Genomic DNA, 23,661 nt, shown 5'->3' with positions numbered 1-23,661 from the left:
TATAATCTTCTCCTTGAAACATTTGAAGAACGTCATCCTACAAAAAAAAAAAAAGTAGAGAGAAAGATGAATAAAATATGGGTCTAATTTTTTATACACCACTATGCATTTAAGTCAGGTCAATTCGCATGAGTGAAGACCTTAACACTTAAGTTGTATTAAGTGCTAAAAGTACAACACCGCATAGCATCAGAGCCATAACTTGTTTGCATAGATACCAAGTATTATTATGGTTTTACTTAAATGTTTAAACTTGAACACCACTATACATTCAAGTCAAGCCAATTTGCATGAGTGAGACTTTAGCACATAAGTGCCAAAAATACAACACCACTTCATGTCAGGGCTACAACTTGATTACATGAGGGTCAAACTTTAAATATTCATTTTTATGGATATTTAAATTTATTAAAAATTCCTCCTCAAGTATTAAGGTAATTTAAAAAAAAAATACTTGAAATCAAATTTGTCTCCTCAAATAATGAAGGTCAACTCGCATTTGAGAAAGGCAAGTCTTTTCCTTTCTTAAAAAAAGAAAAAAAAAGTTAGCCAAAAATAAATAAAAAATTAAATAGGGAGGTCATGTGTCAAAATACATATATATAGAAACTTCCCATCAACCATTTTCCAGGAAACTTCCCATATATATATATATAAAAACCATCATCCACTGGTAGCCATTCATATATATTTACATATATGTATGTTGGTTGTAGTTGCTTCACAACCCCACGCATGCCACAAACAGGCTCCTATATTTGGCCACTATTGACGCCTCTCCACAACATGATCTTCATGGCATGGTCACTCCACGACGTGATCTCTATGTCCCTATGGTGAGCTATATATATATATGCACATAAAAAATAAAAAAAAAATAAAAAAAACACACACACACTTACAAGTTTGAAAAAGTGAAGACTTCTTGTAGTGAATTCAAGTTCAGTTTCTTAAAATTGGGTTGGAGATCACCCAAATTTTGAAAGAATTTTTTTAAAGAATTCAAGTCGGGTTCCTCAAGTTGATCGAAGAACGTCCAAAGATTGAAAGAATTCTTTGAAAAATTTCAAGTTGGGTTTCTCAACTATTGTCCCCTTTATATATATATATATAAATGTATATAGGGATGACAAATTGGAAGAGGATTCAAAGTGTAAAGCAAGAAGGAAAATGAATTGTAAGAGGATTCAAAGTGTGAAGTAAAACGGAAAATGAAGTGGAGTTTGGAAAAAAGTGGGCAAGAGATATTTTAAAAATAGGAAACTTCCTATTAAAATATTTCTTCAAAAAAAAAAAAAAACTTCAAGACTCACCCCATCCACATGACAATGCATGTACGTGATGCGTCTTGAAGTGGGGGTATTTGTAGACATAAAAATTTTAGTGGATTAAATTACCACTAATTTGGTCTTCAAAATGAATATAAAAAAAAGATATGGATAAGTTTCCAAAAAAAAACACACGCACACACACACACACAAATCTCCAACTATAAAAAAATATAATAATAATAATAATAATAAGAAAACTATTATTATTATTATTATTATTATTGTCTTGTTGGTAAAACCTCCTGAGAGAATAAAATTTGCTAAAATCAAGGAACTAAATCCCTTGAATTAAGTAACTAAATTTCAAGAATTCGAAATTCAAATTTCTTATCTTCACTTATAAATAGAGGCGTCTTCTTTCAAGAACAGGGGATCAGAATGGAGGAGAAATTAAAAAAATCATAAATTAAGAAATTGGAAAAAAAAATCCTAAGGAGAAAATCCAGAAACGACTTCGTACGAGAAAAGAAGCTTCACAACAAAAGAAAAAACTTCATCAAATCTCCCTACAAGTTCAGTAAATGGCAAAAGAACTGCTACACGCATTCTTCGTCATTCAACAAGTTCATTCGAGAATAAGCCACTTATAGCCCTCAATTGATCTTCGAAATCAAGAAAACGTCATTGTCGTTCTTCAAGTTATGGCCAAAGCGAAAGAATCAGAGGAAAAATATTCTTTTGTAAAGAATATTTTTTTTAGATTGAACCCCAATATTTTTAATTTCGATAAATATTTTGTTCGCATTATTTTTGCCATTGTTTTGCTTACATCATAGGACCATTTATGAAATATGTGTGTACAACTTCTTTTAATGATTTTTGTGTTTTTCTTGATTGATCTCATGTTTATGATATGTTTGATTGTTGATACGAGGTGGGTGAAGTAAGCGAATTAAAAGTTCCCTAAGAAATGAGGTATGAAGCAGAGCGATGTGAAGTTTTGGGTGTTAGGAAAGAAGCTTCATCAGTGAAATCGTGTAATTTTTTTTCAAAACATCTATACATGTTTCCTCCGTCTACAATATTTTATTTTCTCTTCTCATATGAAAGTATGATGATGATATAGAGTGATTGTTGTAGTTTTACTATAAGTACTCCATCAAAATTACTGTTTATTATATCCATTCTACCATTAATGCAAATTATTATCGCCCTGGTCTATTGACTCCACTCTACTATGAATGAGTAGGTGCTGAGAATGAAAGTAGTTTTGAGGAAAAAGTAAATCAAGGAATTGTTGTTTTCAGGATTGTGTAGGAAGTAATTATGGCACATGTGCCTAAGGTGTCAAGTCATTTAGGATAAAAATAAAAATAAATAAAAAATAAAAAAGAGTTTTGGGGCAAAATAGTGCTTTCTTGTAAAGGAATATAAGTTTTGGTCTCATGGCAAAACTTATGTTCAAAGTAAAGTAGCCCTTTTATTACCACTGTGACATAATTTTTTATTTTTTATTTTAATTTAAGTTGAAGCCTCAATTGCCAATTGATGCTTCATATTTGAACTAAAACCTTAATTTTCAATTGAGACTTCATTTTTAAACTGAAGTCTCAATTGGCAATTAAGGTTTCATTTTTTAACTAAATCCTCAATTGTCGATTGAGGTTTCAGTTAATTTTTTTTTTACTTAAAAATTTAATTAAATATATAAATTTGTAAATTATTGTTGAAATTAAAAATATCTACTTTAATAATAAAAAATTATCTATTTAAACTTGAAAGATCTAATATTACTTCAAAAAAGATAATTTATTGTATTTTTAAGATATAAAATTATATAATTTATTAATTTAAGTTATATCACATGTAGTACCTGTTACAATTAGGGAGAGATGTATTTTTTCCACTATATAAATATTTAGTAGATATTTTTTGTCACTTTGATGAAACTATTAAAAGTTACATGTTGTATTAGACTTTTTCTAATTAATTTTATTAACTAATTTTGAAATGTATCTTCAAGGCATATATATATATATATATATATATATATATATATATTTACATAAAATTATAAACATGTTTTAAAATAATGAAAAATCTATATATGAAAATTTAAGATAATACTATTATTTCAATAAAGATAAAATTTTCAAAATATAAATAAATTAATATCTTAAAAATACAATAAATTAAATATCTTAAATTAATAAATTATATCATTTTATATCTTATTTATATATCATATAATTTTATTATTTTAAGATTGTTAATTTATTGATAAATAAAATATTCATTTATCATGATATTTCTCTATCGATTTATCTTTATTGAAATAATACTAGATCATTAAGTTTAAATATATAAAATTTTTATTATTAAAGAATATTTTTTTAATTTCAACGATAATTTATAATTTTATATTTTTAATTAAATTTTAAAATAAAATAAAATAAAATAAAATAAAAAACCCTGAAATCTCATTATAGACCCCAAAATTTGTCCCAATTTTATTTTTACATTAATTTTGAACTCAATTTTATTAATAAATTTCAAACCCGATTACATTGGAATTAATTTTAGCTCATTCACCCTTTAATTCTTAGTTTTTCTTATTTTGTAAATTATTTTATTTTTATTTATTATTATATTATATTATATATATTTTTATATTATTTTCTTTCTTTTCTCTCTCCTCTCTCCTCTATCCTCTCCTCCACTTTCTCTCTCATCTCTCCTCTATCCTCTTTCTCCCCCACCTACCCTTACCGACCCCCCATTACCCACGTCCAAGCCATACCCCTATCCCCTCTATTTGGTTTTTTTTATTATATTTTCTTTTCTTTTCTTTTTTTCTTCTGGGGCCCCCATTCTTTTGGATATTTTTTTTTTCCACTCCCCCAACTGACACACTCCGCCCGGATTCTGAAGAGATAGGTGGCCGACCCCCCATTGCTGCTTCCTGCTCCATTTGCTCAGCTCTTTGCAACTTCTTCCTCTCATTCACTCCCCACACTCTCTCTCCTCCCATTTCTAGTCGGTAGCCCATCTCGACCCCCCATTTTTTTTTTCTTCTTCCCCCCGAACTTTAGCATAGACCACACCTTATACGATTAGTCACATCTTTGTCTTTTCCTTAGTTTGGTGACTTCGGTCATGACGACCACATCCCGTCTATTTTAGGTGCTTTCGGTCATTACGACCATGTCCCATTCCTTCTTCTATTTTCAGTGACTCTAGTCTTTGCACACCTTGTCCTCACAACTTCATATTTCATCTAACTTTTGTATAGTGGATGTGTGGTTTCTTCCTTTGTGCACATTTATTCTTATGCTCCTTGGTGGTTCAACTACTACTCAACTTTGACATTGATCTTCAAGTCACTTTTGGAGACATTTTAAAGGGAGTCTAGATCCATAGCGCATCTTTAGAGGCATTCTAAGAGCTACCCTTCTCTTAGGATTTTAGAGCCCTTTTTGTTCATTTGTTGGTTTGAGCGAGATTGTGTTCTACTTGTGTACCTTTAGGGGTCTTTCTTGTTCTTCGGTAGAGTTCACTTCATTACACTCATTATTCACACTCTCATTTCATTTTGATGTTCACATGCTTTGCACTCTTGAACTCTACCAAAGAAGGGCATATTTGTAAACCCTTTTGTGGAAAAGGGTTTTTTGTTTTCTTTTTTTTACCATCCTGAGAAGAGCTGGCAGAGTCTTGGAGGAGTGGGCGCTCGACTTTTTCAAATACTCAGTTGCATGCATAGGACGCATAGGCTAAGAACATACTACCACCTCACCATGGTGGTGGTTGAGATGGGACTTTTTCTGAATGGATGGCAGATGAGTAGATAGGGAGCAATAAAGTTAGAATAGCCGGACAAAAAAAGGGAGCTAGGGTGAGGTAGAAAAAGAGAAAATGGGAGCTTTTCAGGAAGAGGTTTTAGAGGAGGACATCTGAAAATAGAGCAAGCAGATAGCTTAAATAAATAAATAAATAAATAAAAATAGAGGAGTAAAGGAGTGTGAAAAAATGAACAGAAGGGAGGAGCTCTTAGGAAAATTCATTGTGCATCTTTGGTTTTAGTTTCACTACCACTGTCCTTTATCTTCTCATTTTGCTGCTTGGGGTTTTGGTTTGCTCATTTGGTTATGGATAACCAAGGTTACACATGAGTTTTGTTGTTTTCCAGCTTGTTCATATGCTCAATATTGTTGGAACTCAGTGAGACTATTTCATTTTGCTTTATCTAAAGTTATTAGTTGTTTCTCTCTTATTTGAAATCTCCAAAACCCTCCACCAAAGACGCCTCTATCAAACCCAAGTCTTAAGCCAAACTAGTCCATGTTGCGAAGCATTCACTATATTTAAGTCGCCACCTTCAGCTTGTCACTTTGTGACAATCTCACCATCTTCCCATCTTTCGTATCCATTAAAACTGGTCACCACGCCCAACCCACTACATTCAACTCACCACCCCTCTCATCTTTCATACCTATTACCTTCAACCCATTCACCGAACTCAAACCACACTCACCATCATCAACTAAGCCATCAAACCCACTTCTCTCACTTTCTTCATACTCATCAAACTCACTTCTCTCACCACCACCGAAATTGTTCATCCCACCACCAGTCCCCATCCTTCACACTTACCCAACCTACCACCCCCACTATTCATCTCCTCAACAAGTCCATCAATATCCTTCATCCACCGAACCCATCACCACTACACCCACCTTTTTCAACTAATTTCTTTCCATTTTCCCATGTGCATGCAATGACCATTTCGATGCATGCATGACCTCCTTTAGACACCCTATATGCCTAACCCAACTTGTTACCAATCTCATTTTCCAATATGTCAACACTTGCAATTGTCATTGTGAACTCATACCAAGTTCTAGTCTTCTGCTTGGTTCTAAAATAGAGAACTGGAAGTGCCTTCTGAAGACTAGGAAGGTTGCTAGATGTTTCTTGAAACTCGTATTTCTTAGCTTGATGGTCAAGTTGTGGAGTCGATCTATTTTCTAATCAACAAAATGATGATGAATAACCAGGTCAATATAGAAGGGAAGGAGAAAGAGTGGGAAACCTCTTCATTACAAAGAGAGTACATTCCAAAGGCTTGTTTCCAACTTTATGATCCAAGGAAGTGATTTTACCCATGGTGATGGATGAGGTGGAAAGTCAATCTATGGTGAGAGGTTTGCCAATGAGAACTTTAAACTGAATCACACTCGTCCAAGACTTGTGTCAATGGCAAATACTGGGCTTGACTCCAATGGATCGCGATTCTTCATTACAATAGTAGCAACTCATTGGTTGGATGGCAGACATGTTGTGTTTGACAAGGTGCTTTCTAGGATGGAGGTGGTCTACAAAATTAAAGAGTTGGCACATGAAAATGGCTACAGAAAAATGATTGTTGTTGAGGAAGACGACACCACATGCCTTTGGTGGGCCATTCTTGGAGCATAAATGCCCATATTCCTTTTTGATCTTTTATGCTCACACGTTTTCACAAATTATTTTTTAAAATAATTTTCAAAATTCCAGATTTTCAAATAATCTTATTTTCACTTCAATTTTCAAATAATTTTTCAAAACTCCAATTTTTAAATTTTCCAAAATTTCATTGTAGAAATAATTTTCCAAAGTTCCAATTTTTAAATTTAATTTTTCGAAATTCCATTTTTGAATAATTTTCCAAAACTACCATTTTTCAAAATTTTCCAAATTTTCAAAATTCCAAAATTATTATTATTATTTTTTTAAAAATGCCATAATCAAATAAATTTTCCAAAAATTCCAATTTCCAAATTTAATTTTAAAATGCCATCTTCAAATAAATTTTCCAAAAATTCAAATTTTCAAATTTAATTTTTAAAATGCCATCTTCAAATAAATTTTCTAAAATTCCAATTTCCAAATTTAATTTTCAAGATTCCATTCTCAAAATAAAATTTCCAAAATTCCAATTTCCAATTTTTTTTTTTTTAAATTGCCATCTTCAAATAAATTTTTCAAAATACCAATTCTCAAATTTAATTTTTAAAAATCTCATTCTCAAATTTTTTTTTTTTCAGAATTCCTATTTTTAAATTTAATTTTTAAAACTCCCATTTTCTAAATTCCAATTGTTAAATTTAATTTTCAAGATTTCAAGTTTCAAATAAATTTCAAAACTCTAGTTTTCTTTCAAATAATTTTAATCTCACTTAAATTTTAAAATATTTTTTAATTCTACCACTTTTCATCCTTCATCAAGGTTTTATGTCACTAAAAATCCCGTTTTTAAATAGGCTTACTACATTTCCTTTCAGGTAAGCATTTTCACAAATTCTCTTTGATTTTAAAATAATTTTCCATTTTCCTTGATTTTAAATAAGTATGAATGATTTTTTTTCATAATTCCAAAATAATGGAATTTGTGGGACTAATTCATGCAAGATAAATTGGGCTTTGGTGGGGGCCCAATATTTAAGATATTTTCTTTAAAAATGATATGAGTGAAAGGCATAACTACCATTGAAGATTGCTTACTCTATTTTGTGACACATGCAATATATTTTGTATTCATTACTGTGCACTAACCTCATTTCATGATAGCACACTATGACTTGCTGCTAAGGTACAATCTCACTCCCACTTTGCTTATTCTCATACATGACTCATTTTATTATTTGATCATTCCATTGGTATTTATTGATTTCCTTATCAATTGTTGCATTTGTCTCACTTTATTTAGTAAAGACCCATTTTTAGGGACTCAGAGGGGTGTTACGGTTTTCTTACCGTACCTTCCCAATAGGTTACCTGACCCCTGAACCCAGACTTAGTTTTTCACAGACCTGTTTTTCTTTCAGGAGTCACACTTAGGGTTTTTCTTTCTTATTTTGTTTTTCCCTTTAAAAAAATTTAAATTAGTTGTGACTCCAAGTCTTTTTTTTTTTAAAAAAAAAAAATCCCATACGCCAGGCCCCAGATTTTTTTTTTTCCTTCTCCATCTTCTTCCTCTCTCACAACATTCCACCTCACCCCCCTTCCAGCAGCATGACCCCAACACCCATTCCTGTTGGCGCCTTTTCCAATGTCCCTTCATCCCTATTTTCTTTCTCCCATTTTATTTTATTTTATTTTGCTTCCCGAAAACCCGTCCACCCTCACTATCGCTGGTAGGGCCACCAACTAGTGGCGTCAACGAGCCACTACCGGCTAGCGACCCCTTCCATTATTATTATTATTATTTATTTGTGCAGTGATGACTTGTGATTTTAGGTTTAGACTATTTAGTTATTTATTTATTAAATTGAGTTTGGTTTTGATTGTGAATTGGGTTAGCATAGAGTGGGCTTAATTTTGGTTGTGAATTTGGGTTTCTTTATTAAATTAGGTTTGAATTATGAGAAATCAAATTTAGGCCTACTCGGATTTATTTTGATTTATTGTATTTGGGTTTGACTAATTGTGTTTATATTTTGGCTATTAATTTGGAAATTTTAGATTAGGGTCTATGACATGTGAGATATTTTTGTTGGGTTATATTTGCTAATTTGAGCTCGTTTGGATTGATGAAATTTATCTGATTAATTTGAAGTTTGGATTTGGGCTCGAATATTTGTTTTGGACTTTGTATATTTCTATATACTTACAATTGGACTATTTTTGTTTTTGCATGGGCCTATTCTGCAATTCTGCTGGCCAAGTATGGATTTATGACATGTAGAGCACAAAATTTCATGAAAGAAAGTAAGACTCAAAAAGCCTTAGGAAGACATTAAGCTTGTTGTAAGTTTTTTTGGGTACATATTTTATTTTCCACTCTTATTCGGTTTTTATTTCAATAAATATTTATCTGTGTATATTTACTTGTTATGTATAGAATTGAATATCGAGTAAACTAGAAATTTTGTTTAAATGAGAGGAAGAATTCGGTAAATATGTTTTAATAAAATAATAATTTTAAAATATTCTTCTTAATAAAAAAAAATGTTTTTTTATTATTAATAAAAGTTCAGAAAAATGTTTTTAGAAAAATCCAAAAAAAAATATTTTTAATAGAATTTGAAAATTTGTTTTTAATAAAATTGTGCAAAAATTTCTTTGTTTAATAAAAATTGTCCAAAATTTGTTTTGTAAATAAAGTTGTCCCAAAAATTAATTTTTAATAAAATTGTCCAAAAAAATGTTTTTTTAAATGAATTCTTTTTCCTTAATTAAAATGGGATTAAAAGTATTTTTTAGAAATTGAGGATTTAATATTTTTTTTTTTAATTAAAAATTATTTTGTAAATAAAGTTATTCTTTTTAATAATTTGTATAAGTCACTTTTTAAAAAAAAATGAAAACAAATTGAAATACTTTTGTAAATAAAATTGTAAAAATTCATTCTTTTTTTGTAAAAACAAGTGAAAATAATTTTTGTACCAAAATTGAAATTTTATAATAAATTCTTTTGATACAATAAGTGTAAATAATTTTTTTTTGAAAATTGAATATAAATGAAATTGAAAAAATAAATTGATTCTTTTTTTGTAAATAAATAAATTAAAATCATTAATTCAAAATCATTTTTAATAAAATCCTTTGAAATTTCTTGAAAACCATTTTATTTTATTTTATTTAGTTCAATGAATAATTTTTGCATAATCCTCTTGTCATTTATTTTGTGTATTTAGGTAATTAGATTTCATCATTATTTTTTTGTATATTGATTTTCACCATGACTTGTACATATTCATTTGCATGATTATTTTCCTTAGTATCCCTAATTAGTTAATTAATTGTCACAATTCCCTCAATTCGATTAGTAGAGACCGTATGTATACGGACTTAGAGGGGTGCTACGGCTCACCACCGTACCTTCCCAATAAGTAACCTGACCCTCGGACCTAGACTTGGTTTTTCACAGACTTGTTTTTCCTTCAGAAGTCATACTTAGGGTTTTTTCTTTCTTATTTTGTTTTCCCTTTAAAAAATAAAACAAAAATAAGTGGCAACTCCAAGTTATTTTCTAATAAATAAATCATTTTCAAATAAAAATCGAGCTCGCCATCGAGTGGAAACGCATGAGCCGAAATGCAGGGTCTACACTTACTTGGCAATTGAGGTTTCAACTTAAATGTTAAAAAAAAAATATTTTTTTTTATGCCACGGAGGCATTTGAACATGAGTTTTGCAATGAGGTTAAAACTTATATTTTTTTTCACATGAATGGGCTATTTTGCCCCAAAACTCCCAAGAGAAGGAAACAATATATGATGCATGCCATGCATTTACAAGAGGGCTAACTGTAAATGCTTCACATCATTTGTGAGACGTGGATGTTGGTTTGGGTAAGACATGGGGATTAAAAGGTACATATATGGATTCTGCCTTTATCATTATCTTCTTGCATGCTGATATATGACATCATCCTGGGCCATGAAGATGACCTGGGGATCTTGTATTGCAGAGCTATGCAAGCATCCTCTCAATTAGCCTGGCATTATTTTTTTATCTGAACATTTAGAGGTTGGTCAAGGGGACTCATTGTCACACCACTATCAGTTATGTTTGTGCTTCTTTTAATGATTTTTGTGTTTTTCTTGATTGATTTCATATTTATGCTATGTTTTGAAATTTGTGGATATGTCACAATTATGTAAAACAATGTTTTCAAAATTATTGAACCAAAAAAGTTATTGGTTCACAATTCATTGATCAGACCGGCAATTGAATTGTGGTCAAACCTATGGCATCATAAATACATATTTTATATATTATTAAATTATTAAAATAAATAAATAAAATACATATTTTAATGATTTTATTAATTTATTTAAACTCAAATTAGGTATTTTAAATATCAATATAAAATAAAAATAAATAAAATAAAAATAAAGTAAACAAATATGTAAAATCTAAAGTTTTAAACAAATGATTCAAATGAAATTTCAGTGAATAATGAATATTGATAATTTGATATTCAATAAATCAATATGCAATAAAATTATAAAATATTAAATATTTAAAAATAAAAATAAATTGCAAGATTCCAAAGTTTTTGCAATACACATTGGGAAGTTTCATATTTGGAATTCATTATCCAGTGGGGTCCTCGTTGGCGATAGCTCCAGCTCTAGGCAGCTCCTGGAGGCAAGGTGGAAACTAGAAAGACAATAGGGGGTGGCTAGGGTTGCTAGGAGAGGAGGAAGGTAAAAGGGCTTATATATAAATCAAAATGGCATCATTTGGATGCTAGATGCATCAAAACGATGTCATTTGGATGGCAAAAAGAAAAGAAAAAAGAATCAACTGTTTGGTTCGAGTAAAATCGGTTGATTAGTCCAGTTCATCTGTTCAATCGTCGGTTTGGACGGTTTGTGATCAGTCCAACCTCCGGACAGTTCAAATGATCGAACTTAACTGGAACGGTGATTGGTCGAGTTGGACCGACCAGTCTGATTCAATCCAATTTTTAAAACCATGATGTAAAGGGCCACAGGATAGTCGTGGATATTGGTTACTCATAAGAGCATGCTTCAGTTGGAGAAGGAGAAGATTCATCTACATGTTAAATTATCTCCTTAACAAAGAGACTAAGTCAAGATTATGGGATTTTTAACAAGAATGTGGTAGTTTAGAAAAATAATTCCTAAACTACCATAATGGAAAAAATAATTCTAAATCTACCATTGCTAAGAAGGAAAGAGAAAACTAAAAATCGTTATTTCCTTTTAAAATCATCTCTTCAAAAGACAATTTATTTCCTTTTAAAATCGTTTCTTCAAGAGACGATTTATTTACTTTTAAAAAAATTTATAAAAACCCCAACCTACCCCTCACATCAAGAGACATTCCCTCGTGACTCTCTCTTTCTTCCCCTCTTTATTTTTCTCTTCTCATTTTTCCTTCTTTTTAGGGGTTTTTTTTTTCTTTTTTTTCTTTTTTCTCTTTCTTTTTGGGGATTTTCTCTTTTTCTTCCTCCCCTTACTCCACCCATACTTCCAGAGACACACACAACCCTCTTTCTTTCCAGCCACTTCTCCCATTTTCTACCTCCCATTTATCTTTTTTTTACTCTTCCTTTTTCTTTTTTATTTTATTTTATTTTTGTTCCCAAAAACCCATCAACTCTCACTGTCGCTGATAGCACCACTGGTTAATCACAAGTCGCAACCCCTTCTTCCACTCTCTCAATTTTCCATTTCCCTCACTTTCTCTCTCATTCTCACCTCACCCATTTTCCTTTCTTTTTTCTCTTTATTTTATTTTGGTTTTTCTTTCTTTTATCTCCACTACCACTCTCTTCTCTTCCTAAAGATTTGAAATTGGGTAAGTTTTTTTTTTCTTTGATTTTAATAGTAATTGTGGCCTTTGTGTTTGGGTCTTGCATCATGAGATTTGGATATGCATATTGGATATCTCGTTGGACTTAATTAAATTTATTGGACTTTTTTTTTCTTATTGCATTTGGGCTTTACATAGTATCTTGATTTTGGTTATGGATCTAAGTTTGCTTATTAAATTATGCTTAGATTATGGGATATTAAATTTAGGCCTAATTAAATTTATTTTAATTTATCATATATTGGGCTTGTTGATGGCTATTGGATTATGCTTGTATATTGATTATTAATTTGAAAATCTTAGGCTAAAGCCTACAGCATGAGGGACATTTTTGTTGGGTTACATTTGCAAATTTAAACCAATTTTAATTGGTGAAATTTATTATATTAATTTGAAGTTTGAATTTGGGCTTGAATATATTTTTAAACATTGTAGTTTATGTATATTTACATTTGGGTTATTTTTGTTTCGCATGAGCCCATTCCACTACTCGTATTAATAGTTTGTTGGTTGAGCATACATTTATGGCACATGGAGAATCGAATTTCATGGAAAGGAAGGAGGCTTAGGAAGGTTGTAAATAGGGCGTTAAACTTGTTGTAGGTATTGGGATACACATTTTATTTCCCACTTCCATTTGGTTTTATTTCTATTGGTTCTTGTAAATATTTGTTTAGATATATTTATTGAGTGTGTACAGAATTGAATGTCAAACAAATTAGAATTTTTTTTTAAATAAGAGGAATAGTTCAGTAAATATGTTTTAATAAAATAATAGTTATAAAACATTCCTATTAATAAAAGAAAGTTTTTTTTAAAAAAAAAAATTATAATAAAAGTGTTTTTAGGAAAATCCAAAAAATTATTTTTAACAAAAATTTTTAAAAAAATGCTTTTAATAATAATTGTCCGAAAATTTATTTGTTTAATAAAAATTGTTGAGAAAATTGATTTTTAAATAAAATTGCCCAAAATGTTATTTTTTAATAAAATTATCCAAAAAATGATTTTTTTTTTAATATAAGTTCCCGTTTTTTAATTAGAATGTGACTAAAATTAATTTTTGTAAATAAAGATCTTAAATAATCTTTTAATGAAAATAGAATGAGAACCTTTTTTGCGATTTTGGATTGAAAATAATTTTGTAAATAAAGTTTGTAAAGAAATCAATTCATTTGTAAACAAAATCAAATTGAAAAACTTTTGTAAATAAATCAATTGAAATCATTAATTCAAATTTATTCTTAATAAACTCCTTTGAAATCTCTTGAAAAACTAATTTTTGAAATTTTCTTTTATTAAATTCCTTTAGTCATCTTAATAAATCAATATGCATAATTATCGTCATTTATTTTATATATTTTTATAATTTGCTTTTATCACTATTTTCCTTTATATTGATTTGTGTCTTTCTTTTTATCGGTATCCATGATCAGTCTATTAATTGTCACAGTTTCTTTCATAGTTTAGTAGAGATTGTACGTATATGAGTTTAGAGGGGTGTTACGGTTCACCATCATACATTTCCAATAAATAACTTGATCCTCGAATTCATATTCGGTTTTTGTAGACATATTTTTTCTAAATAATAAATCATATAGTGTTTTATTTCTTATTTTGTTTTCCTTTACAAAGAAAAAAAACTAGAATAAGTAGCAACTTCAACTCTTTTTTTTTTCAAAAAATTCAATTTTAGCTAGTCTTGCCTTTGAATGAGAACGCACGTGGAAAACACGGGTCAACACCTATATAGAAATAAGTAAATAATTAATAAAATTTAATCTAATTTTTTTAAATATTTTATTAACAACCAAACAATACTAAAAACCTAAATTATTATCTAATTACTACTAATTAATATCATTATAAACTTTTTTGTTATTGTAATTGATTTTACATTTTAAAATATTTGAAAATATATTAAATTTAAAGTAATAAATTAAATTATTTACTTCATATATAACAATTAATAGTATTTAAATTTTAATAAATACCAACTAATACTTGATGAATCTATATTTGTAGACTAAAATTAAATGTGCTTAAATAGAGTCTCACTCCACCATCTATCTAATCGGTACCTCTCATAAAATAGGATCAATCACATTGTGCCATGGACATACTTTATACTTTAGGTCAAATTATTTTGTACCCAAATCTCAATCCCATTACTTTCTATCTTTGTTTTGTTCTTTTTATATCTTGGTTTTATTTTATTTGTATCTTAAGACTTTTATATTTATACCCTTATCCAATTACGTAGATTTTATCGTACCATTCCAATGATCCAGATAGTAAGTCTACTGATTCGGTTTTTTTTTTTTTTCATTTAAAGATAAAAACAATGAACTTTCCTTATGCTTTGAATTTTCAGGATCCATATAAATGTTTGAAATTTATGTCTAATATGAAGCTCACTAAACTTGAGCCAGTCTGATCATCAAGCTTTACGCTTGAGTTCCATATCCTACTTGATCCAGGAATTTAAAGAAGAGAACAAGAAGAAAAAGAAGTGTGTTAATCTGTGATCATGGTAAGCTAAAACTGTGCACTGGGCAAGCTGGTGGCCCTCACCGGGGTGAAATACCAGAAACAGTGAGATGATTTGTAGAGGGATTACTGCTTGGAGATTGATCAAACTGAACACCTCTGCCAACAGAAAATGCGGGTTGCTTTGGTTCAGGAAGAGATACTGATTTACTTTCAACCAGAACAACCACAGATGAGATTGTGGGTCTGTCTGTTGGATCTTCCTGAACACACAAAAGCCCAATATGAACGCATCTAAGAATTTCCTCAGCGGGGCATGATTCTGTCAGCAAAGAATCCACTAATTCTAATTCGTTTCCTTCATTTCAAAGCCACCATGCCTGTCCATTAACAATTCTTTGAACTAATTCTCGAGGGAAAACATCCATTTGCAGGTTTTGCTTATAGATTAGGAGATTCTAATTAGAGCGGATAAAGAGAACCTACATATGCTAGGAGTGTCGGAGCAAGCTGTGTGAGGTAGAAGCCACTGTTTCTTTTCCGCTGATGATCTCAAGCAAGAGAACCATATCATGGTCTAGTAAGACATTGTTGGGCTTTAGATCCCTGTGAATGATTTTAAGCCGGGAGTCCTCACGGAGATAAAGAAGTCCTCCAGCGATTCCATGGATGATGTTATGGCGTGTCTCCCAATTGAGTTGTGACCCTTTCTCTTCATCTCAAATTAAAAGGCCTAGATATCTGCAAAGTAAAAGGAATATGGTGCAAGGGACAAACCAAATATGAAGATGTCAAGGCTTTTGTTGGGCATGAACTCGTATATGAGCAGCTTTTCGTCTCCCCCTATGCCACAGCCCAAGAGTCTCACAAGTTTTCTGTCCTGAAGTTTTGCAATTAGTATGATCTCATTCTTGAACTCCTCGGCCCCTTGCCATGATTTTCTTGACAGTCTTTTAACTGCTATCTATATTCCATTTGGTAGCACACCCTGAAAGGCTCTATTTGAATTTTCACACATCAGAAAAAGGCATCTAGGCCCATGAAGCTCAACCAGAAGAGGAGTCACCTTGAAAACAGTGCCAAATCCACCCTGTCCGAGCTTGTTTGAGTATAAAAAGTTGTCTGTAGCTGCCTTGACAGTTGCTAAGTCCATGAAGGGCAATTCCTGAGGACCGAGTAAACTGCCTTCTTGTATCATTGCAACTGTAGTGGGGATCGCCAACTCATGTAATAGTGTATGTTGGCTTTTCTCCTCATCTACAAGACAAGAAATTTAATAGATTGTATTTCCAATATTAACTAAGAGGGGCTTTCCATTTTGATAAGCATGCCATTTTGTGTTGCCTTCCTCCTCCGACAATAGAGAATGCAGGAGTCGATAAGAACTGCTAGTGCAAATATTGGTAGCTTCCATTCCCCTGCTGGACAAAGCTTGAATCTTATATAGGTTCCATATATCATATGAAGGACTATAAACTATATGCTAAAACCAAGCAGGGAATCAAGGTCTGATGATAAAACCTTTTTCAGACAACTCTGTAAATCTAGAAAAGGTAGATGTGGAGCATCATTTTACATAATAACCTAGTTGAACCTTGACATTTTCCATCCTAAATTTGATCAAATATAAATAATCCTTGGCGAATACAGAAAATTTACATACATGAACAATGAATCATCTATACATGCAAATCAATACACCTAGGGAAATCAATTCATCTATGAGGTGGTTAATTAAAGATACAGGGAACTTACCATGGACAGTTGGGACTTTGTAAAAGCGGTAAACCTCAAACCTCATGTTACAACTCCTACTAAGAATTGTCCCACCTTCATGAGTTTTGCAGCAACCTGAAAGATCTCCAAATGCAGACATCAAACAGTTACTACAGAAACCCCCAGGTTGGTCCCTGGATACTGTACAAGTCCATATATAGTAAGATTCCTCAACAATTTGGTTTCTCCAACTGCAAACATGAGCTTAGCATGATCAAATGCAGCATCATTTGTGAGGTTCCCCATTAAATCCTTGAAAACACTATAAAAATGGCCTGGATCAGAAACATATTTCTTCTGAGAATTTGAATCTGGATATTTTCCAGTATAAACCTTTACGCTGAACATCTGGTAGGAATATTGGACTTGGCAAAATTCATACCATGTAATTGCCTCTTCACTCTTGCAAACCTTCATGATTTCTTGGCTTGCATTTTCCACACAGTTCTCACAATCCTTAGCAGCAACATCCCCTCTACAATTAATGCTCTTCCATGAACCTGATTAATATTACTTCCAACAGAGGTACTGTTAAAACCTGTGAGATTTGTATTGGAAGATAGAGACCGGAGAAGGCCCTTCAGGTTATTTTCAAATGGGCTATTGGGTGTGTAGGTCTTATTTGAACAAACTTTATCGAGAGGATCTCCAGTAACAGGGGTAAGGAGTAAAACCAGGGAAGGAAGCAACAATAGCATAGCTGAAAGCGAATCTTTATTGGTCTTCATATTTTTGGAGCACATTGTATCACACCTTTCCCCAAAAAGTAGGGAAATGAAGATTTGAAAAGTGTTAGCACGTCTCAACAAATTGAGCTCTAATCATGCTAAATAACCTGTCATCTTTTGAACAAAAGGGTGTGGCCAATGCTGGCGTATAGTTGAACAACATTTTGAAGAAACAACCATACTTGAAGCAGGAAGCTGCCAGGAAAAAAAGTTGAGGGTAGGACCAAGTATGCCATATGATGATGGCAATTAGGCAGAGATCATCAATATATTTCAAAATCTTGACCAACCATTGTTGTATAAAGAACTCATTATCACATTATTTTCCAAAGTTTATCATAAATAAATCTCAGTAAGCCGGTTCTTCTCCCCTTGGTATGTGAAAAAAATAATAGTTTACTATCAGGAGAGTTCAAGAAGGGGCTTATTGATTCATGGGAAATTCATGGTCCATAACCTGCAGGAACTGAGTAATTTACTAGAAATAATAGTAGTTGGGTGGCTATATTGGTGACATTAATCTAATACACAGAAGACAAGTTTTCCGGTATGACCAACTTGGATTGAGAAGTCAAGGTCTTCCTGCAGCTTTGTGGTACTAAACCTTCAACACCATAGGATGAGACACTGGGTTAGGTACCACATGATACTAATGCATAGCAGAGTATCTAGAGAGACAACTGCTATTATAAAAATAACCATTAATTTCTCAAATATATAAGAAATGTATCCAAGTATAACAGAAGTTTATATCAATATCAAATGACTGAGATTCTTGTCTCTTCAGAAAGTAATGAACCAAAAATGAAGTTGAATATAATTTTGAATTTCATCTTTGAACCATACTGAAATCCATTTAAAATGCCCATGTGATGGGCTAAGGTAGGACAACCCACCAAAGGACAAAGCTTCAGCTCTTGGGCATATGCTGCAAGAACAAATACCATTGACCAAACCCAAGTGCGAAATTTAGGATAAATTGAGAACGAGGTTCTAAAGAATCACAAAACCAGCCTAAGTCAGCTTCATGGAAAGATCAATCAACTAATAATATTTCTTAATGAATTCTGCCAACGTCAAGCACCATTAGATATTTTAAATTGAATGTTTCTGGATATGCTTCTGTGGTTTGCAATGAATATCAATCCCAGTCTTGGCCTTGTTGGATCATATGGTGGATTATGATATTGTGTGTATCTGCAAGAGGCTGCTTAATAGCTTTTGTGGTCCACTTTGCATTGCATTTAAGAAATGTGTTCGTTTGTCATCATCCTTAATCTGTTTTATTATACATGAGAAGATGAAAATAGCTTTTAAGTCACTTTTCCTGAAGTCAAATACAACCTGTTGCCTGATAATTGTGCATTTCATAGAATTATGAGTTCGGTTCTTATCCTATTCTTCTGCTTAATTGTTTGTGTAATATAGACCCTCATAAGAATGATGGAACAAATTGTAGGTGATCTTGTTTGAAATCTTTGGAACATTTCAGTTTATTGAAATGAATCATCCTTCAAAAATCAAGTTAGAAACTGGAACTGAGATCAAATGTATTCATGAAAGTGATCTTTTCTGAATTATACAAGACAACAAGGATTTGACTACAGATAGCAATATTAGTGTATATCGGTCCACAATATGATGAAATTGTGTACTTGTTCACCAGCTCCATCAGCAAGGCCCGATATTTGAAATTGTCAAACCATTGACAGACAACCACAGACATTTTTTCATCGCAGTCGGTGAATCTCCCAATGGAGAAGGCAGGTCCTTCAGGCTGGCGAAGGGTCACAGTTTCACTTTTCAACATGACAACTACAGATGACATGGTTGGCCTGTCAAATGCATCTTCTTGAGCACATAGTAATCCAATATGGTAGCATCTCAAAAATTCATCCGGGCAGCATGATTCAGTCAATAATGGATCCATCAACTCCAACCCCTTTCCTTCATTCCATAGTTGCCATGCCTGCAGCATCATTCAGTGGGGTCAGGCTAAAGCAAAACTGAAACGGTGAATCTCAATAATGGAATACACCTAGAGGGGGGTGAATCGGTGTTGTAGAACAATTTAAAAATTCTCCCAACAAAGATTACCTAACTTTAAACTTTCTTAATGTCAAGAAATTTCTCTTCCAACAACTATTCAACAAATCATAACATCGACAAGCAAGAATGTATGCACCAACACTCTCCCAACAATTTATAAATGTCTTACAGATGCAAATGTATCACCAATCCTCAAAAATAAATCAAAAGAACAATTATCTCCTCAACTCATATCAATTTACTTCTTGATATCATTAACCAAAATGAGCAAAAAAATTATTAAGGATATTCCATGGATCATCACACTTATATCACCTCATATTTCTTCCATTCAACACGTATGCCCAAGTAATCAATGATATCAAAAACAGAAATTAAGTCAAAGAGTAGAGTGAGAAAAAGAGACAATTAACACTGGATTTTAATATGGAAAACCTCCGAAGAGATCAAAAACCACGGGCCTACCACCGATTGAAAAACTTCACTATGAAGAATAAAAACTGAGTACAAGGTTTTACCTAGCTCAAGCCAACCAATCCTTCCCAAACCACTTGACTAGTACCTTCACTTTCAGCTTCTCACCTTCATCTTTAGGAGCACACTTGGAGTCTGCACCAAGCTCAATCTTGGCCTCTTCTTGAATCCACACAAGAAGAAAATTGGTTTTTGCACAAATCCAAATAGAATGAAAGATTGAGATATGAATGAAGGAATTAATGAACCCATTTATTGCTCAAGAAAAGCCATTAAAAACTAGTTTGGAAAACATTAATAGAAGTGGATTTTCTTTGCAATCAAAAACCCCCAAATTAGGGAAAAATATGAGAAAATGAAGAACGCATGGAGTGGTTGTAACTCTCTCAACATTTTCTACAATCTCTACCCAAAAAATGAGAGAATATTGTTTTTTAAAGTGTAAAAAGAAACCCTTAATCTAATGGTTGAGATTTGATCTAAAAAACAAGTTGGTTGGATCGATCTGCCCCTACACCTGGATCGATCCAGAAACAAGGGAAAAAACAGTCTTGCACCAAAAACCATTTCTCCCAGGTTTCTAAGACATTTAAAGATTAAAAACAAGGTTGATTCACATTCAATCACCACACACTCGGCTACATACCTCAGCCTCTTAGTAAAGTCTTAGTCTTCAAAGTCAAGTAGTCTGAAGAGGGATTGGTAAACCGAGTTTAGGGACACTTAGGAATTTTGTCTGAAATAGCCAACCTAGCTAAACACTCACAATAACATAAAATAGCATTATCATCTGGAAAAGTATAGTTTAAGTTAATCCAGATAAACTCACATATGATAGGAGGCTAGGAGCGCGCTTGGAGAGATGGAAACCAGCATTCCTTCTCTCAGTCATGATCTTAAGCAAGAGAACTCTGAAGCCAAAAACATCAGACTTAATTGAATATAGCCCTTCCATAACATAGTTTGGAGCCATATATCCACTATCCAAAGAAAAATGGATGAAATCAAAGTTGGGGATGGCCAGGGCTAAGCATATAGCATGGTGATGGGTATTTTCTTGAAAAAATCAATACAATCTATTGTTTAGACAGTTAATCACCAGCAAGGAAAGCTACTGAAAATTAATCACTAAGGACTTACTGTATTCCAACTATTGTAGCGGTGTTAGTTTCACCTTCACTTCCTCCAAAGATCCTTGCCATTCCAAAGTTAGAGATCTTTGGATTCATATCACAGTCCAATACCACATTGCTTGCTTTTAGGTCCCTGTGAATGATTCTAAGTCGAGAATCTTTGTGAAGATAAAGAATTCCTCGAGCAATTCCACCAATAATATTAAGTTTACTTCTCCAATCAAGTTGTTCACGTCTCCTTGGATCTAAGCATACAAAGTAAAAAATGACAGTTTCTCTTTAAAGCAAGCCTTTTAGTATTGAACAAAAACAAATTCAAACCCAAAATTTAAGAACTTAGAGAGAACAAAATGATGTATACAAACCAAAGAAGAAGACTTCTAAGCTACTGTTGGGCATGTATTCATAGACACGCATCTTTTCCTCCCTGTCCACACAAAAGCCCAAAAGCCTGACCAGATTCTTATGTTGAAGTTTCATTATTAATAGAACTTCATTTGTGAATTTCTCTTAACCTTGCTTAGAATCGCTTGAAAGCCTCTTAACTGCTACTTCCTTGCCATTTTTTACTTTGTAAATAGGGTCAAAACCACCTTGTTCGAGCTTATTCAATTCAGAGACGTTATCAGTAGCTTCATGTATAGTTGCTAAATCAATAAAAGGAAATTCCTGAGAATTTAGATTTTTCCTTCCTTGAAATTGATATGGACCTGTGTAAGTGGGGTAGTGAATATCAGGTTTTTGAACTTGTCGATTTAGATTTTTTTTTTCTCTAAAACAAAAGGAAGAGAATGGGGTGTGTCAATACCAAGGGGATCCATGAGGTAGAGAGAAACCACAATTATTTATGAAAATATACATTAGTACAATCATTACTTTTTTCTTTCCATTCCTCGTTGCTAGACAATAGACATAGAAAGCCAAAGTTGCCATAACCAAAGATACTAATACACTTGTAATGATTAGAGTCATCCCTATTTTCCTTCTTCCATCTGCATTTGAAAAAACGCATGATTAAAAATCCAAAACTTCATTTGTTGTTTATCATTGATCTCATTTCATTTAATGAAAACTATAATGGTAAAGATTTTGACTATCTACAAATACTTGTTTTTCCTTGCCCCCGGATTTTGTGGAGAAACAAGAGCTTTGGGCTCAATTGCACCTTCATAAAAGGGGTAGAACTCATACCTTAGATAGCAACTACAACTGAGAAGCCTTGCGCCCTGTGAAAAATAATAGACCGCTAAGATTTTTGTTGTGGCAGTCTTAAGGCATATACTACAGTTATCTGGCGACAAGTCTGGAGTGCATTGCACTAAAGCATATAAGGTATCTATATCTGTAAAGACTACTAGTTTGGTGGCATACATGTCAGTTGAAGAATTGAAAGTTGCTTGCTTGATAAGGTTCTGTAAGGTATCGTTCACAACATATTTAAATCTCAATTATTTTGAATCTAAGTCTGAAACATTCTTCTTATCATCTAGCAGCATGTTTCTTGTAGTACTCAAATGGCCTAAGAATGTTTCATTAGAATAGAGCATTTGGCATTCTTCCTCCCATACGATGGCTTACTCATGCTTGGATAAAGTTTCTTGACATCATATGCAGTTTCTGCATTGGTCATTTTGTAATATAATTGAGGCACAGAAAGGCACCATTAACTCTGTTTAGGCCATTTCCAATGGAGGTATTGTCAAAGTGGGAGACAAAAGCTTTAGAAGGTAAGGAATCAAGGAGATTTTCAAGATTACTTTGAAATAGACTATTAACTCGTGGTGGTTGAACACGTTGAATTTTGAATTTTTCCTTAGTATATGCTAGAATTTGAATTTTGAAGTTAAATATTACAGTTGGAGTCTTGCACAAAATTTGTAACATCCAAATATTTTCTTGTTTTTATTTTATCAAGATTTGGTTTCTATTTTATAGGAAGTAGTTGTTCATCATCTAGTAGCTTGATTTTTTGCTATTCTAATTTCATTTCAGTTACAAGCTCATGTATAAATTCAGCACTCTTCATCAATAAATTGTGTGTTCCAACAGCCCAAAAATATATATTATGCATAAGTGTTTAATCTAAGGTCAACATTGTGGTATTAGAGCATAAGTTATCTTGAGGGGCCCATGAGTTGAGTGAGCCTGAATGCCTTGAGAGGGCCTAAACACCTAAAGACCCGTGAGGTGAGTGAACCCAAAACACCACGAGTGAACCCAAACACCTTCTAAAATCATCTAGCAATGGAGGAGTCAAGTCTCACAACTGCACCATCAATTCTTGATGGAGACAATTATGAAACTTGGGCTGTTAGAATGACAATTCATCTACAAGCACTTGATGTTTGGGAAGCAGTGGAAGAAAATTATGAAGTTCCTCCCTTGGGAGCCAATCCAACTGTGGCTCAA

General features: G+C 32.3%; 2 pseudogenes; both read right to left on the bottom strand.

Annotated features, from left to right (window-relative positions):
* Window positions 1-15,172: 15,172 nt before the first annotated feature.
* Window positions 15,173-17,611, bottom strand: LOC100254680 (cysteine-rich receptor-like protein kinase 10; annotated as a pseudogene).
* A 1,510-nt stretch (window positions 17,612-19,121) lies between these two features.
* LOC100249568 (cysteine-rich receptor-like protein kinase 10) lies at window positions 19,122-22,882 on the bottom strand (annotated as a pseudogene).
* Window positions 22,883-23,661: the final 779 nt, after the last annotated feature.

Source organism: Vitis vinifera, chromosome 3 (assembly GCF_030704535.1).
Source record: "Vitis vinifera cultivar Pinot Noir 40024 chromosome 3, ASM3070453v1".
Taxonomy (NCBI): Eukaryota; Viridiplantae; Streptophyta; class Magnoliopsida; order Vitales; family Vitaceae; genus Vitis; species Vitis vinifera.
Note: the sequence above shows the minus strand (reverse complement) of the source record. Positions and strands in the feature narration are given on the sequence as shown.